The sequence below is a fragment of the Cyclopterus lumpus genome, chromosome 24 (genome assembly GCF_009769545.1).
Source record: "Cyclopterus lumpus isolate fCycLum1 chromosome 24, fCycLum1.pri, whole genome shotgun sequence".
Classification (NCBI taxonomy): Eukaryota; Metazoa; Chordata; class Actinopteri; order Perciformes; family Cyclopteridae; genus Cyclopterus; species Cyclopterus lumpus.
This window is the reverse complement of record NC_046989.1, coordinates 21,391,093-21,410,316: the sequence shown is the minus strand read 5'-3', so window position 1 is coordinate 21,410,316 and position 19,224 is coordinate 21,391,093. Positions and strand designations below refer to the sequence as shown.

General features: G+C 47.1%; 1 protein-coding gene across 1 annotated transcript in view; it reads left to right on the top strand.

Annotated features, from left to right (window-relative positions):
- Positions 1 to 19,224, top strand: part of ptchd4 (patched domain containing 4) — a 76,724-nt gene that overhangs the window by 48,654 nt on the left and 8,846 nt on the right. The window lies entirely within an intron of this gene.

Sequence of the window (19,224 nt, the reverse complement as noted above, 5' to 3'; positions counted from 1 at the left end):
ATTTAGGGTCATTTGACAATTGTTGTGATACTACAGCATCATGAAGCGTTAGTTATCTGCCCAGTTCTTCACTGTTTCTTCTCACATACTTTAGGAACTTTGAAGATTTTAAAACTTCACTACGTTATCCTCGTGCTAATGTCTTAGCCTGCAGCTGCTGATATCTGTCGGTGCGAACAAGTATCTTTGCTGAAGCAGAGGTACACATGATTCACTTGAGCTGTAGACCTCATTATCTTATCTGCATTTAGTCCCACTGGCCTTTTAGCTTGCTCTGGCTCCCTTCATCTCCTCTGTGGGGACGACAGTGACACACAGAGTGATATTTAAAGCCCTTCTGTGTAGAAATGGTAGAATGTTATCATCCAATCTTTCAAAGGATTGCGATGGTAAAGGCGTGTGCTTGGAGAAAAACGTATAACTGCCACAGTGTTTTAAAATGTCCTAAAGGTGTTGTCGAAGGTCGGGAAAAAGATGACCAGGACGGCAAAGTTAAAATCAAAACAAGTGGATTTATTCAAGTGCGGTAGAACAAAATGTAAAGACCCAGAAGCCATTCACACATTCGTTTTTACGTTTCTTCCAATGTTTCTTTTTTATCACACAATTGTCATCGAGTGCAGGTCCGTAACCTCACTCCGCTTTCGGAACAGTTTATTTCAATGCACTTTTACCACTGTATATTCTGTTTTAGTTCTATGGCATTTTACTCGAGCATCCTCTTGGTCAAATTTGATATTTTGCTATTCTAAAATATGCAGAATTTAATTAAATAGGTTTCTGCTTGCCTTTTTATTTGTTCAGCGCGCTGAGACCAGTTGAGGATGAGCGGGTAAACTGCCGATGGACTTCTCCCAAGTTTCGGATTTCCTTGTCCCAAACCTTAGGCGGGGGTTGGAGGACTCGAGCCTCTTCGTCCAAAAAATGGTCACCCTTTTCCGTTAACTGTCACGACGGGGTCACCAATTTGTCGAAGGTTGGGAAAAAGATGACCGCGATGGCAAAGTTAAAATCAAAACAAGTGGATTTATTCAAGTGCGGTAAAACAAAAGTCCAGTGACTACAAAGTATTTAACGTGCAGCACGGGTCTGGATGAAGTCAGCTCAAGGCGTCGTTCGGTAACAGACTGATTTTTCCAAGGGAAACTTTAGCGTTATATAGTCTTTAAGAGCAAGCGTGATTGGCTGAAAAATAGAAGGAGGAGTCTCTTGGTTTAGACTTTGGACTCCTCTGGTTGGAGCACAGGGTGGTCCCACCCTCTTGGCTCACGATCCCACCTCCAGCGTTAGTCTAATCAGTGTGTGTGTATGTTGTTCGATGACCAGGATGCAGTTCTTTTCTAATCTGTCTCAACTTTAGCCGAGTTTCTGAGTCAGCTTCAGTCACGTCACGTAACGGTTCTTATCTGAGTCTTAGTTTGTTCAGTTCTTGTTCACTACTTGTTGTTTTCCTCTTATGTGGCATTTGATAAGGAATGGATGCCTGATACAGAATGGATGCCTGGGTACAATGTTCGTATTTTATTAACAGTGTATATCGCTCTACATAGGCACCTTATTGCCACAGAGACCCCTGCCTTCTGCCGGATGGTCTCTTTTCTTATTATTTTGCTGTGTTCGGGACATTTCTGGGGGCGTCATAAAAGAGCCTTTTGGGGTTGTAACTCCAAGCTCATCAGCAGGGTGTGAAGCTAGATCTCATTCCCACTTTGTACATGGCGAGGAAGCGTGCACTTCGGCTGCATTCATTCTAAATCCGGCACCTTGCTGCGGCATTGTGTGGAGCTGTGAGTGTGTTTGGTTTCCCTGACATTGAATAGTTTAATTAAAGGCTCACTACTGCTTTTTTGTATTCAAAGATGCTGTCGGATGCTATGACAACTTTTACAATCTGTATTACCAGTTGTATAAAATATGAGCTTATATGCATTCCTTCTCATTGAGCAATCCTTTATCCTGGGGTACATTTGATTGGTTGCTTTTAGACCTGTACGTATCACTTGGAATACCTGTTAAATCTAAATAAAACACCATAGACCTCCAACACAGTATTGTCTCAAGGCACTCGCACTGAAAGTTGGCACAACGGGCTCCATCACCACAAAGGGGGCGGGCGTTTTAAACCACCAGAACATCCATCCTTGTCTGCACCTCTTCATGACGCCTGTGTGGTGAGTGGGCAGCTGAAAGCCACTCCTGAGTAAGGTCAGTATGACTGCCTGACTGGTGGAAATGTGTTGCCACTTGAAGAACTCTGAGCGCATGAGGCAAAATAACTCCAGTCAGAGTGGAGTAAACTGACCTAAAGGGGCCAAGTGTTGGAGTATGGCTCGTCACTGCGATGTGCGGCATTGGCAGCACCACGTTAGCAGGTTTTACTCGTCTGTCTCCTCCTGTCTCCTCCTGTCTCCCGCGAGATGGCCAATTACTACTGAGCTGAGCTTGTCACTTCCTGCTCTCTCTGGATACGTGAGGGCTGCTGGAAGTGTAAAAACAGGAAGGCACAGGAGGAAAAGGGGAAGAGACTCATGACACATGCATGCAGCGATATCTCATCGGCAGTGACGGGCCTTAATCAGCTCGGTGTGTTGATCTCACCAAACTGTATTTCATTCATTTACCAACAACATCCCACAAGGAAATGTTAGCGCTCCACGGTGCCAAGACGTAATCCAATCCTTTTTACCTGGGCCACATTTGGCTCAGCATAAATAGTTTCCAATGGTTGCGTTGATCTGTGCGCAGGTGTGTGTGTGTGTGTTTTATTTTTGTGTAAGAGTCAAACAGGAAATGTGTTCCACCATATCTGTCAGGACTCAGCCAGCCGGACTCCCTCCTCAGCCCGTTCACACAGTGACACCCGGTACCTCAGAGCGTGCTGCCAGGGAGCTACGGGCTTGGAGGCGGGGACAAGCCAGGGGCGCTCCAACTCACACCTGAAGCCACTCAGCTCGTCCCACGGCTGCAGCTCGTCAGCTCGTTGTATTCGGGGGGATAAAGATCAGGACTGTCTGTGTTGACGTTGCGAGTTTGTGCCATGATGTCCGTGGACTTTCCTCCTTGTGTCGTCACTGAACTTTCCCTGGTGTCTTTGCTGACTTTTTTTGTGTGGAGTATTTTCTTGGATTTTTTGGGGTTTGATGTTCGATCACCCGTGGACTAAGGGGACACTTTGAGTTTTTTGTGTTTCTTTTCTAAGCGACTTGTTGTGCTCAATAAACTACGCCGTGTGTTCGGCTAGAACTAAACCTTGCTGTTGTCGTGCGCTTGGGGTCAGAGACAAACCATAACAGTACGAACTCGCCATGACGACCCCAGCCGACACAGAGAGTGAATTGTCAAGCTCTGTTCAGGTTGCCCTTAGTAGGCAGCTGCATCTGACCAACACCCACTCTCACCAGCTGGAGGCGGCCTCCATTGCCGTTCAGAACCTCCAAGCCCAGGTCCAGCCGCTCCACGCTTCTGTGGAGATCCTGACTCGTCAGCAGGTGGCATCGGCAGACCAACAAGCCGAGATCCTGCTACAGCTGCGGGCGTTGACGATGGCCCTCACCACCCAGCCGCTGAACCAGCCTGTGAACCCGCCCCCTGTTTATCCCTCTCCGGATAACCCTGCGGTTTCCAACCCAGTACCACGGGAGCCTAGCCTCTCCAGCCCCCGACCGTTCGAGGGTGATTTTGAGACTTGTGCCACCTTCATCATGCAGTGTGAGTTGGTTTTCGCTCACCAGCCTAGCAGGTTCACCTCTGACACCGCTCGAGTCGCGTATGTGATTAACCTGCTCGCCGGCCGGGCAGCCCAGTGGGCTACCGCTTCCTGGGCCATGGGTGCCAGCTTCTGTCTCTCCTATAGGGAGTTTGTGGCAGAGCTACGTAAGGTGTTCCATCATCCAGCCAGTGGTCAGGACCCCGGTGCCCGGTTGAGCAGTATCCAACAGGGTGGTGGCAGAGTGGCGGACTACTCGGTGGAGTTCAGGTTGGCCGCTGCGGAGAGTGGGTGGAACGATCCTGCGCTTCGGGTCACCTTCCGGAGGGGGCTCAGCGAGGCGGTGAGAGACCAGCTAGCCACACGGGAGGAGTCCTCTTCCCTTGATGACCTCATCAACCTCGCCATCCGCATCGATGGACGCCTCTGTGAGAGGAGGCGGGAGCGAGTCCTCCGGGGATCCCTTCCCACCCCCCACGGACCCAGCACACAGGAGAGGACCCTCGCCGTAGCTCAACCTACTTCCCCTACTCCCGTCCTGCCCTCATCACAGACGACGACTGGCGAGGAACCCATGCAGCTGGGACGCATGCGCCTTAGCCCAACCGAACGGGAGGCCCGATTCAGGGCAGGCCTGTGTCTCTACTGTGGCCAGAAGGGACATCGCATCAGCGGCTGCCCCACCCGGCCAAAAGATTAGGCTCACCAGGACCTCGGGAGATCCTAGTGAGTCACCTTTCCTGTTCCCGTAGTCCTGCACCACCGAGCCGGCGGATTAGTGTCACCCTGGCCTGGGCGGATCAACGGATTACAGTGGGGGCCCTCCTCGATTCTGGGGCGGATGAGTGTTTCCTGGACTCGGAGTTTGCTGCCCAGGCTAACATCCCGCTAGAAGCACTGGAGGAGCCCGTAGAGGCCTTTGCACTGGACAACCGCCATCTGGCCCGCATCACCCAGAGCACCCGTCCCATCTCCCTCACTGTGGCGGGAAACCATGTGGAGAACCGCAAGTTCTACCTGATCCAGTCCCCACTGGCCCCTGTGATCCTAGGGCACCCCTGGTTTGTACAGCATGAGCCACACATTGCCTGGTCCTCTGGGATGATACTGGAATGGAGTTCCTCCTGCCACGCCCAGTGTCTACAGGCAGCCCCCAGCCCGTTACCCCGACCAATCCCCTGTGTCCCTCCCCCGGACGTTTCCTCTATTCCTCCGGAGTACCACGATCTGGGAGAGGTTTTCAGCAAGACCCGGGCTCAGTCGCTCCCTCCACATAGGCCGTACGACTGTGCAATTGACATCCGCCCTGGGGCTTCCCTTCCCAGCAGTCGGCTGTAAAGCCTGTCTATTCCGGAGAAGGCTTCGATGGACGAGTACATATCGGAGTCAGTGGCAGCAGGGCTCATTCGGCCGTCGTCCTCCCCGGTGGCAGCGGGCTTCTTCTTCGTGAAGAAGAAGGATGGGGGCCTCCGACCCTGTATTGACTATCGCCAACTGAACGACATAACGGTCAAGAACAAGTACCCCCTCCCCCTCATGAGTTCCACCCTTGAGCCCCTCACCCAGGCTACCATCTTCACCAAGCTGGATCTCCGGAGTGCCTACCACCTGGTTCGAATCAGGAAGGGGGACGAGTGGAAGACCGCCTTCAAGACACCCCGAGGTCACTACGAGTACCGGGTAATGCCGTTCGGCCTTACTAACGCCCCGGCGGTATTCCAGGCGCTCATGAACGACGTGCTCCGCGACATGCTGGACGAGTTTGTGGTCGTTTACCTCGACGACATCCTGGTCTTCTCCAGGACCCTCGAGGATCATGTCCAGCACGTCCGCCGGGTGCTCAAGCGTCTCCTCCTTAACCGGCTCTTCGTCAAGGCTGAGAAGTGCCGATTCCACTCAACCTCTGTCGACTACTTGGGCTTCGTTGTGGAGAAGGGTCAGACTCGGGTCGACCCCCGCAAGATCCAGGCTGTGGTGGACTGGCCGAACCCCACGTCGCGAAAGGAGTTGCAGAGCTTCCTCGGGTTTGCCAACTTCTACCGGAGGTTCATCCGGAACTACAGTGTCGTGGCGGAACCTCTCACCAGGCTGACCTCTCCCTCCCAGCCGTTCATCTGGTCCCCAGCTACCGATGCCGCGTTTCTGGCTCTCAAGAGGAGGTTCACCAGCGCCCCAGTTCTACTCCATCCCGACCCTAAGAGGCAGTTCATTGTGGAGGTGGATGCCTCGGACACCGGCTTGGGGGCGGTTCTTTCCCAACGAGCCGTGGCGGATCAGAAGGTTCATCCCTGTGCGTTCTTCTCTCGCCGGTTCCTTCCTGCTGAGGAGAACTACGACATCGGGAACCGGGAGTTGCTGGCAGTGGTAGCTGCTCTGGGGGAGTGGCGCCATTGGCTGGAGGGGGCTGAGCAGCCGTTCACCATCTGGACGGATCATAAGAACTTGACTTTCATCCGGGCGACCAAGCGTCTCAATGGTCGACAGGCTCGGTGGGCCGGCTTCCTCAGTCGGTTCGATTTTTCTCTGACCTATCGTCCCGGTTCCCGCAACATTAAGGCGGATGCCCTGTCCCGACTACACCAAGGGAGGAGCCTGACTGCTGAGGAGTCAGTTCCCATCATCCCCAAGGGCAAGGTGGTTGGCATGGTGGCCTGGGGCATCGAGACAGTCGTGAGACAGGCGTTGCGCTCCCATCCTGCTCCAAGTGGCGTGCCCCCACGCCGTCTGTTCGTTCCGGAGTCGGTCAGGTCCCGAGTGCTTCAGTGGGGACATGCTAGCCAGTTTGCCTGCCATCCTGGTGTCCACCGCACCTTCACCTTTCTGGCTCGCCGTTTCTGGTGGCCTACTATGAGGAACGAGGTAAAGGACTTTGTACTGGCCTGCCCCGTTTGTGCCCGCAGCAAGGCCTCTCACCGGGCTCCCACAGGGCTACTGCAGCCCCTTCCAGTTCCTAGCCGTCCCTGGTCCCACGTGGCATTGGACTTTGTGTCTGGACTTCCGCCCTCCCAGGGGAAGACGGTGATACTAACGGTAGTGGACCGTTTCAGTAAGGGGGTGCACCTCGTGGCCCTCCCTAAACTCCCTTCGGCGTTGGAGACGGCGGACCTCCTGACGAGCCACGTGTTCCGGCTTCATGGTCTCCCCCAGGACGTCGTCTCGGTCAGAGGACCCCAGTTCATCTCCCAGGTATGGCGAGCATTTTACAAGGGGTTGGGCGCCTCTGTCAGTCTTTCCTCTGGTTATCACCCACAGACAAACGGACAGACTGAGAGGATGAACCAGAGCGTGGAGTCTGCGCTCCGTTGTGTGGCAGCCAGGAGACCATCCTCCTGGAGTCGGTTCCTCCCCTGGGTCGAGTACGCCATCAACTCCCTGGTCAGCTCCGCCACCGGCCTCTCCCCCTTCGAGGCGTCTCTGGGTTACCAGCCGCCGCTCTTTCCTGCTCAGCAGTCGGAAGTGGCAGTTCCCTCCGTGCAGACCCATCTGAACAGGTGTCGTCGTATCTGGGAGGTCACCAGAGCCGCCTTACTCCGAGCGGCTGAACGTGGCAGCCGAGGAGCCAACCGTCGCCGGAACCCAGCGCCCGCATACCAACTGGGGCAGAAGGTTTGGCTGTCCTCCAAGGATCTTCCCCTGCAGTCAACCGCTAAGAAGCTGGATCCCCGGTTCGTTGGACCCTTTGAGATCACAAGGGTGCTCAGTCCTGCAGCGGTGAGGCTGAGACTTCCAACCTCCATGAGGATCCATCCAGTGTTCCATGTGTCGCGAATTAAACCTGTCTCCCACAGTCCCCTGATGCCTCCTGCCCCAGTTCCACCTCCCCCTAAGATCGTAGATGGGCACCCTCAGTGGAAGGTTCGCCGACTGATGGATGTTCGCCGACGAGGACGTGGGTACCAGTTTCTGGTGGACTGGGTGGGCTATGGTCCGGAGGAACGAAGCTGGGTGTCCCGCCAGCTCATCATGGACCCAGGACTGTTGACTGACTTTTATCAGGCCCATCCCGAGAAGCCTGGCAAGTCGCCAGGTGGCTCCCGTAGAGGGGGGGGTATTGTCAGGACTCAGCCAGCCGGACTCCCTCCTCAGCCCGTTCACACAGTGACACCCGGTACCTCAGAGCGCGCTGCCAGGGAGCTACGGGCTTGGAGGCGGGGACAAGCCAGGGGCGCTCCAACTCACACCTGAAGCCACTCAGCTCGTCCCACGGCTGCAGCTCGTCAGCTCGTTGTATTCGGGGGGATAAAGATCAGGACTGTCTGTGTTGACGTTGCGAGTTCGTGCCATGATGTCCGTGGACTTTCCTCCTTGTGTCGTCACTGAACTTTCCCTGGTGTCTTTGCTGACTTTTTTTGTGTGGAGTATTTTCTTGGATTTTTTGGGGTTTGATGTTCGATCACCCGTGGACTAAGGGGACACTTTGAGTTTTTTGTGTTTCTTTTCTAAGCGACTTGTTGTGCTCAATAAACTACGCCGTGTGTTCGGCTAGAACTAAACCTTGCTGTTGTCGTGCGCTTGGGGTCAGAGACAAACCATAACAATATCAGACATACTAACCTTTATTCCCCTCCCAAAGAATCCTATTGCAGCAGTATTGTGTTTTTAAAGCACAGAGGTGCCCTGGGAAGAGATATCACCACCAAAGGAACAAGCTAGAAAATGCTTCAGTTTTGAATGTTTGAAGATTAGTTATTTTCTTCACTGAGAGATTACCAGGCAAACAGTGTAGAAGTCCCTGCATCCAGCCAACATGTAGTTTGGGGTGTACCATGTTAATCTGGGAGTATAAAGTCTTTGAGGAGCAAATCTAAGTCAGGTTGCAAGTCTTTGAGGAGCAAATCCAAGTCAGGTTGCTAGTCTTTGAGGAGCAAATCCAAGTCAGGTTGAAAGTCTTTGAGGAGCAAATCCAAGTCAGGTTGCAAGTCTTTGAGGAGCAAATCCAAGTCAGGTTGCTAGTCTTTGAGGAGCAAATCCAAGTCAGGTTGCTAGTCTTTGAGGAGCAAATCCAAGTCAGGTTGCAAGTCTTTGAGCTTGAATCCAGGTCTTTGGTCGCAAGTCAAGTTCGAAGGAACTCTCCACATGCCGCCGTAGCACCAACAGCGGGTTGAAGGCCGATCTGCGTCTGTCCGCTGCAGGCTGGTTGCTGCTGGAGTTTCTGGTGAACCTGCGTTTACCAGATTCACCAATTTATTTTATCTGATTTTGTGTGTAATCTGACCCGATGACAGGCATTAACAATAACTATACAGAAATAGCCATTCTTTTTGCTGATGGTCTCGACTACATTTGTAGGTCATAAAGCATCATGAGTATTACATTGGGACTTTTTTCAGAACGAGTTAAAAGTTCCTTTTAGCAACTTCAACTGCCATGGAGACATTGCTGTTGCTGCTCTGGCAAGACTAGTTAGTTGTCTGCTGTGAAAAGGGTCTACAGGTACCCAAAGGAATAATGAATAAAATTATGGTTGAGCTGTTCACTCGTGGTGATCTGCTCTTCTAATCATATAACATGGCGGTTAAGTTTGGCCAAAAGAAGCGTCTTTAAAGAGGATTTCATGTAGAGTTCTCTCCCTCTCTCTGTATCTGAGCCGGTGATGTTGCAGCATGATTTACGAGCTGTTGGGAGTGTTCTCTTTCTGGACCTTAATGTTTTTAACGACTGACTTGTGAGGGCAAGATAAATAGTGACACTCGACAATCATTTCGGCTTATGGTGAAACACCCACTGGGAATTCCTGCCCGTTTCTATAAGTCGGGCGGGATACTAATGATCCTTCTGTGGAAGTTATGATTGGAAGCGTGACAGCTTCAGGTTCGTTAGTAAGGACTAACTAAACAGTGTTCCTGTTGCCATGGGCAACAGGAACACTGTTTCTTTTTATATTCTGAGAACTAAATGTATTCCTGGTCCCTTTCCCAGTGCCGTGTTCTCGTTTTATTTATCTTTTCTCAGTTTACATAAAACCAGTGTTCAGTATTGTGCCTCACATCATCTTCAGTGGAAGTCTGCAACTTCATATCTTGCAGATAAAAGAAGTTGCACCGGCAGGAAGGAAAAGTCAGTTTAATCAAAGCAGACAAGAAGAATAACAGTGTGTGACTGACTGCCCCAGCTCTCCACATTCCCCTGGGATCCGGCCTGTGGGTAAATCCAGGAGGACACTTCTTGTTTCCTGGAAAGAGGAAGCATAATTATGCTTACCTCAAAGTACTCGAACACCAACGTGTCTGTCATGTCTTTATGACAAATAATGTCATGTTGCAGTCTCCACTAATACTGCTATCTTTGTTGCTTGTAGGACGAACAGATAACATAATTCTGCACATATATATATATATATATATATATATATATGACTTAAAATAAAAATGTCAAAACATTTCTGATTGATGCATTCCTTATGAATTTTTGGCAATATGGCCAACAGTGATGCCACTATATTTATGTTAATATAGATAATAGATATACAATATATATATATATATATTTCATAATCATGTATAGTTTTATGCTTATTGTCAGAGAAATTACCATTGTTATCGTAAAAGGTTTTAATGTTCACATTTTGAGATTTGAGTTTTATCGCCTATCTCTACTTTGGTTATGTACGTTGCTATAAAATATGTAAAGAAGAAATCTTAGACACTGTAAAAGTTCTGAGAATCTCGAGCTGCCTGGTGCTTGGAAGAAGAAGTTCCAAAGCCAGAGATATATAATCAAAAGTATTTAATCATAACAAACAAGAGTCATCAAGTATATACAAGGTCCGGCCCGGACGCGCTCACGTGATTCCACTTCCAGTCTACTGGCTGAGTGCTTCTCCTCGAGCGCTCCTGACGTAGCCAACAGTTTCTGTCTGGCGTCACCGCGTAAGAGACCAAATTCACGTCTCACAATTAGTTTTATTGGCAGTCCATTCGCTGAGCTAAGCTCCCATTGGTTAGTGGAGATATTCATGTAAATACCTTTCAGAGACACAGCATGCTGCTGACCAGAGAATAAGACATGAGGCTCACACCTGAAGGTTAGTCCCATTGGTTAGTGGAGGTATTCATGTAAATACCTTTCAGAGACATGCTGCTGACCAGAGAATAAGACATGAGGTTCACACCTGAAGGTTAGTTCCATTGGTTAGTGGAGGTATTCATGTAAATACCTTTCAGAGACACAGCATGCTGCTAACCAGAGAATAAGACATGAGGTTCACACCTGAAGGTTAGTTCCATTGGTTAGTGGAGGTATTCATGTAAATACCTTTCAGAGACACAGCATGCTGCTGACCAGAGAATAAGACATGAGGTTCACACCTGAAGGTTAGTTCCATTGGCCAGTTCAAAGAATGCCGCCATTCTGTTCGCTAAGCCAATCGATAAGATGGTCGGGTCAAAGCTCACACTTCCGGTCAAGGACAGGAAGTTCCCCTTCAGATTAAAAGCAACATCTCAGGTTTCAATCGGCATCCATTTTAACTATAAACAATAACACATTATTCATTCTCATGCATCATACAGTTAATCATTACATTTGTCATCAACAAACAGAATAATAAAAGTGATCCTCTCTTATACTTTATAATACATTCCTCAGAATATTCCTCAAATTATTTATGTATTAATTTAAAACATAACCTCTCTTATTTACATGTGCAAGTGTATATAAAATCCACTACAACTCAACAACACACATGAATATGTTGGCATTAACTTTACCCAAAATAATGTCCATACCTGGTCTCTACACAATGGGAATTCTTCTCTTTACCTATTTCGTGGGAGCTTGTGTTTTTTTTGTTATTTCAATTTTTCTTTTTACCATCAAAACATAACTCAGAAATGGCTTTTCTCTCTAAAAAATAAAAGCCTCAAAATGAACACAAATTCCCTGTGGATGCCGTCAGACAGGAAGCAGGAACACAACCAAGCAGAACCACACAAGAGTGTCTGGTTTACAGCCTGAGCCCCTTCTGCATCACCGGAGAAGCATTTAGTGTTTCCTCCTGCCGAGCTGCCACGTCCCTTCCCTCCATGGATGCAGCCACGGTGGTGTTGGGCTCTTCTTACATGCTGTCATGTCAGCCTTGTGCACACACCTCCATACGGTCACAATGATGAGGACAGTTAGGTGGGTTGGTCTAAGGTTGGGGGGTAACTGAAGGGCCGGATTGAATGAAAGGCGTTCACATGGGATCAGACGAGCAACCCGATCTGGACGAATGGAATGCTGGTGATGGAATCAATATGTTCAATTAAGGATTTACTCTCTATTATTTTCTGTAATAAAAAACACAATAAGCTGCTATAAAATGCTACTTTATTTTATTGAAAACTTTAGGAACGGTCCATGCCGTTATTCAATTCAATTCAATTCAATTCAGTTTATTTTGTATAGCCCAATATCACAAATTACAAATTTGCCTCAGAGGGCTTTACAATCTGTACACATACGACATCTCTGACCTTTGACCTCACATCGGATCAGGAAAAACTCCCCAAAAATAACCTTTGACAGGGAAAAAAGGGAAGAAACCTTCAGGAGAGCAACAGAGGAGGATCCCTCTCCCCGGATGGACAGAAGAATAGATGTCATGTGACCAGAATGAACAGCATTTACAAAGTTACATAAACACATTACATGAATATGACAATGTATGAATGGAACTCCAATCCATGAAACAGAAGGAGGTAGAGAGGAGGGGGGGCGGGGCATCAGCAGGGCCAACGCGGGAGGCCGGCTCACCAGGCATCAGACACCTCCAGGTCCAATGGACCCTATGAGACGTGAAGTCACAACGACTCCGGGGAGGAAGCAGAGTTAATAAGGTGCAATGGAGAGATGTAAATTCATCCATAAGGAGAGAGAGAAGAGGAGATAGGTGCTCAGTGTATCCTAAAACATCCCCCAGCAGCCTATAAGCCTAAAGCAGCATATCAAGGGGCTGGACCAGGGCAAACCTGATTCAGCCCTAACTATAAGCACTATCAAAGAGGAAAGTCTTAAGTCTATTCTTGAATGAGGTGACTGTGTCTGCCTCCAGGACTGAAAGTGGAAGCTGGTTCCATAAAAGAGGAGCTTGATAACTGAAGGCTCTGGCTCCCATCCTACTTTTTAGGACTCTAGGAACCACAAGTAGCCCCGCATTTAGTGAGCGCAGCTCTCTAGTGGGGCAATATGGTACTACAAGCTCCTTAAGATATGATGGTGCATCACCAATCAAGGCTTTGTAGGTGAGGAGAAGAATTTTAAATGTGATTCTTGATTTTACAGGGAGCCAGTGCAGAGCAGCTAATACAGGAGTCATGTGATCTCTTTTCTTAGTTTTTGTGAGTACACGAGCTGCAGCATTCTGGATCAACTGGAGGGACTTAAGAGACTTATTAGGGCAGCCTGATAATAAGGAGTTGCAGTAATCTAGTCTGGAAGTAACAAACACGTGAACCAGCTTTTCTGCATCTTTTTGAGACAAGATGTGCCTGATTTTTGAAATGTTACGTAGATGAAAAAATTCAGTCCTTGAGATTTGCTTAACGTGGGAGTTAAAGGACAAGTCTCGATCAAAGATAACTAGAGATTCTTTACAGTGGTGTTGGATGCCAGGGAAATGCCATCTACAGAAACCACATCACCAGATAATTGATCTCTGAGGTGTTCAGGGCCAGTAAAATAACTTCAGTTTTGTCTGAGTTTAACATCAGGAAGTTGCAGGTCATCCATGTTTTTATGTCTTTAAGACATTCTTGAATTTTAGTGAGCTGGTTGGTCTCCTCTGGTTTGATCGATAGATATAATTGAGTATCGTCTGCATAGCAATTAAAGTTTATGGAGTGTTTCCTGATAATGTTGCCCAAAGGAAGCATATATAAGGTAAATTAAATTGGTCCAAGCACAGAACCTTGTGGAACTCCATGATTAACGTTGGTGGTCATTGAGGCTTCATCGTTTACAAATACAAATTGAGATCGATCTGATGAATAGGATTTAAACCAGATGGCCAAAGGGTTCATCAAAATAGAGTTGGCCGAGCTGCAGAATGAAGCTCGAGGCTGTTGTTGGGTTCATCTTGTGGATTGTTATCTTCATCATGCTAAATATGAGCAAAATCAAATACAAAGCTGAGTTGAATGTTAGTCTAGTCGGACTCACTGATCCTTTGTCTGAATCGATGGCCCCACACTGACCATGGCCTTGACATATCAATAGCCTACTGACACATGCATGGTGCTGTCCGTGGTGCTGAAATAGAAAATATGGCAGAAGAAAAAATTCTTCAGCAGAGAAAAAGAAAATTAAAAGTTTTGACCTTGTTGTTATGAACTGTAAAGATTTTCTTTTGGCCAGCAGCTTAATGGAGTACCCTGTTAGTCTCAGTCACATTAGTGAGAGTAGAGCCTAACCTTTCATTTCACTAAACTACCTCAATGACAAATTGATCACAAGCCACCCAAACCAGGTTTAACCTACGCAATCAAAGAAGAAAAAAAGCCCACTTTGGCGGAACATTTCCCAATCTGGCAAACTGACTTGCTATTCGTGAATATCGACGGGATGAGAGCCACTTTCACAGATCACACTCAATGAGCAAGTTTTTTGCGGGCTAATCTATTTTTAACGTTGAGCAGGAGGTGGGGTCTCAGAAGCTAAATATAGCATCAAAGAGTGGCGAGCTTGTGCATATTTAATGTTTCACTGTGCATCATACTTCCTGTGTCTGTGTATTCATGTCACTGATTGCTTGTGAACTCCATCCATCCATCCATTTTCAATACCGCTTATCCTCATTAGGGTCGCGGGGGCGCTGGAGCCTATCCCAGCTGACATAGGGCGAAGGCAGGGGACACCAGGCCGCCAGTCCATCGAGGGCACATGTAGGGACATACAACCATTCACTCTCACATTCACACCTATGGGACATTTAGAGATCAATTAACCTGCAGCATGTCTTTGGACTGTGGGAGGAAGCCGGAGAGCCCGGAGAGAACCCACGCTGCCACGGGGAGAACATGCAAACTCCACACAGAAGGACCGCTCCGACCGGGAATTGAACCCACGGCCCTCTTGCTGTGAGGCGACAGTGCTAGCCACTACACCACCGTGCAGCCCAGAGGAGAGCTTGTGAACTCATGTCACATCAAAGATGAGAGAGTGACAGCAATGTTTTCCTCTCCGGTTATTCCAGACTCATGTTCATAGATTTGGGTTATGCTTGACAGTCGTGTTAAATATCACTTGTTTGGGAAACACAATAAAGCATGTGATTAGTTTGAATGGCCAGGTGGGACTAAGTGCTCCCTCTCTGTGTTGTCTTGTGAAGAGTGGCACTCAAAGGGGAAAAGAAAATGCTTCAAATAAATGATTCTATAATTCAAACGTTGCAACCTTTTCCTCTCATTCCTTTTTTTTCTGAATTCAATCAAAAGGCCGACCAGCTGAGCAAAAATCTTCACAGCAAAACAGGGCCAGACCATATGGCCACCAATTATATCACAATATGTTTGTTATTTTTCAAATATTGATTTATGTTGATATCACTAAATATTTATTACAATGATAATGCTTAATATACAAATTGTAGGAATGCTGTCTGTGTTGATTACATTATGTAGAGTATAATCCACACTTTGTTTTATTTGACGTGCATGCTCTGCTGGCTAATTTCCACTTGAATGGGGGATAAAATAATGCAACATTAAGGTTCTTCTAGACTTTCCAAATGTCATCAGACCAAAATCATCAAATTCTGACAACAAAATTAGATATTTAGCGATATTTAGCGGGTTGTGACCATAGACGGTATATAAGAAATGGACGTAGTTATCAACCTGTCAATCACCTTGTAGCCCCGCCCTAAAGCATACTCTGCTTTATGGTCTGTTTGACTCTAAATGACCATAATTTACTAAATGAACATCACGCTGTATTGAAGAAGACTTGAAACTAGAGATTGAGACCAAAAACTAATGTTTACAATGTTTACTGAGGGAATAAATCAATAGAGAAGTAGAGTCATTTATATAGACTTCTATACAACCAGAGGAGTCGCCCCCTGGTGGCCAGGAGAGAGAATGCAGCTTTAACACATGAAGCATAGAGACTTCTATACAACCAGAGGAGTCGCCCCCTGGTGGTCAGGAGAGAGAATGCAGCTTTAACACATGAAGCATAGACTTCTATACAACCAGAGGAGTCGCCCCCTGGTGGTCAGGAGAGAGAATGCAGCTTTAACAGATGAAGCATATACTTCTATACAACCAGAGGAGTCGCCACCTGGTGGTCAGGAGAGAGAATGCAGCTTTAACACATAAAGCATAGACTTCTATACAACCAGAGGAGTCGCCCCCTGGTGGTCAGGAGAGAGAATGCAGCTTTAACACATGAAGCATAGACTTCTATACAACACAAACAAAGCCTATAAATAATTGGAGACACGTATCCCACCGACTCCCTCAACCATAGATAACAAAGGAACCACTCATCTTGGTGTCAACACTGCATGTAATCAACAAACATCTGACTATATTTTTACTGCAAAACCTGCCGATGGAAAGACACAAATAAAGCACACATAGATGTGAATTCCATGTTTTGCTGCAGAAAGGCAGTAGCAATATACTTTTCTCCCAGAAGGGGAGGGCTATGTCATGCAAATGACCGAATTGAATAGCTCGCACCCGGCGGCCAAACCCAGCCAGACTCCTAGTCCAGGATACCATTGCTGCAGAACTAGTGCGTAGTGCATGTGGGTGAGTGTGTCCAATAGCAGATACAGGAAAGGAAATATTGCAGTTATTTAAAGCAGAGCGGCACAGAATTTATCAGCTTCACTCTTCTTTTTTGGTGCAAAATTAAATTGGATATGGTTTGCAAACAGGTATTTTGATGTAACATAAAATATTTCTGACTAAATGTTCAAAAATAAATATATATATTTTTCCGATTTACTTGTAGTGCATTTTATCAATCTAGATTATTTTTGATATGACTTTTTAAGCTATTGGCCATAGAGATGCAAATATAATGTGTATATGGCACTATTTTCTTTCAACCATACAGAGAAAGACAAAGGTCTGTGGAATAGCTCGAGTGACCGCCTCATGATTTCTGGAAAGAGACATTTCATTGTACGCTTTTACCACCACGAGCTGATTACCATACAGTCCCATTATATTTGAGAGAAGGTCGATATCGCTACGTCTTGGATCCCCAAAACCAGACGAGTCACATCAAAATGATCTCGATTAATAAATAGCACTCCATGTAAGGGGAAAGATATGTTGTTTTTATTTTGTGATGTGATACAAAACTGTTCAAACCATCTGGCCCTGCAATCTGGGAATGACATTCGGAAGTCATTACTTGTGTATGTAACCCACTGCAGCACAGTCAACCTCCCCTCCAGCTAGAAGAGTTTATCTGAAATGATCCCACAGATGTGAAACGTGCATTTCAAATGAGAAATGTCCTTCTTGGTTGCAAAAGCCCCCCAAAAGATGGGAGTCTATAATGTTATCACCCAAATATTGATTTGGATGTGAAGATTGCTTTTGGGCTCCCCTGTGTTAGTCCTCACTTTCGCTCCTCTTGGTGTTTTTTTTATTATTTTAAAATTAATTTTGTATTGAGTTTGCATCAGTCTTCTGCAGCGGGACCTCCTCTGTTCGATATTGGCTCCTCCGTCATCTCCATCTGTGTGACAAGCCGCCGTGGTTAACGGTCGTCCTGATTGGAAGAACCCCGCGGTGGGCGGGTGCGCCGCCATGCCCTCTCCACATGTGATGGATGTGTTGCCACACAAGTCTTGGAGCAGTAATGTAGTTTAATGACTCTGGTTCTTTGTTTCCGGTGCGGGCCATGAGAGGAGAGGAGGTCAGCCAATGCCAAGCCTCCATTACGGGAGTCAGTCTCTCTCTCTCTCTCTCTCTCTCTCTCTCACACACACACTGCCCTCTTACAATCCATTCAGGGGATGTCCGTGGATCTGGGAGAGGCTTGAGATGCAATGCCTCCTGCCTCCTCATCCTCATCCTTCCATTCGGAGCTACAGCTTCCACATCCCTCTTGGATCCCTCTTGGATCCATCTCTGCGTCCAGACACGCTGCTGTCATGGCTGGCAGACGCCACAGGCTGTCCCCCATTAGAGGGAAGGGGAACAGGTGACTCAGTAAAAGGTTGCAGAGGGGTGTACAGAGGCTTTGTAGCTGCTCTTGTTAGCAAAGGCTTCACCGGCTAAAATCAGTAATACTGGTCAGATAATTACCGGAATTAAATGACAATATGCAAAAAGAAACTGCCATGGTCATAGCCACATTTGTATGGCATAAATATAAGTACTTGACTGCACTACGTAACAATGGTCCAGCCAGGAGGGGATAGAAGCATGCATGACCTTCTTTAAATCATCAAAATAAGAGGTTCATGAACTAACTTTAATGAAAAGATATTGCAGTACTTTGGTGGCTTGAGCATCACAATACAGCTCAGTCAAGATTGCAAGCTCATTGGGAAATATGCATGCCCCTTGTTCTTAGTTAGTGTTACTAAGGGTACCGATGGTAGATTCTTAGTAGTTTGGGAATTATGCCCTTGATGTCAGGCTGAGACAAAAGCTCTCATTTCTGTCGTTGAAAGATTTCATCTTGTGTTTCCATTCCATAATCTGTATGCACATTTTTAAGTGATGAAACGGCAAAAAGGATTTTACGCTTGTTTGAGAGGTTTTGCCTTTGTTGAAAAAGAGTTGATACACTAAATAGTACATGGCAAACATGTATTTATCTCACACTACTGATAAACTGTTTCTGCTGTTGTCGTCTTCCCGGATATTCTCACAACTTGTGAACATCATAACACATTACCAATACAAGCAAGTACAATTGATTATATTGTACATTGGTTAAAAGTCAAAGCAACTTCTTCTGTTTCTGGTTCGCAACCTCTACTTCTTCTTCTACTCAGTTTTACTGGCGGATTACAGCCTTGCGTAGCCTATAGCGCCAACTTCTGACCCAACTACTCTGTAGTCTAGTTTATTCGCTCCAAACCAGTTGATGGCAACACTTCTTAATTTCAAAGGTTTGCTTAATCATGTGCTTGAAAATGTAATAGAAACAAGGCTTGTGACACCATGTACACAGAGAATTACAGGGACCCCAGCATTGACCCCTGAGGGACCTCACATGGATGAGGGGGCGTCATCAACCAAAACAGAGGTTTGCCAAGAAACAATCCAACCTGGAGCCACATTGTTGATGTTGAGAGGGTTGATTAAAACAACATTGTCCACTTTGTGGAAGGCTGACTGGAGCTTTATTTAAATTAAGAGCGTTGGTGTTCATTTCTACATCTAGAATGTAAACCCCCTCCCACCCACAGGTGCGAAAACCCATTTCAGACGAAATACTGAGGACATGAACTCATTGTCCTCAATGGCAGCTTCACTCGGGGAAACAGCCAAATCATGCAGAATGGGATTGTTTTTGCAGGTTGACATTGCTGATAACACGCTGGTATTATCTATCTCAAT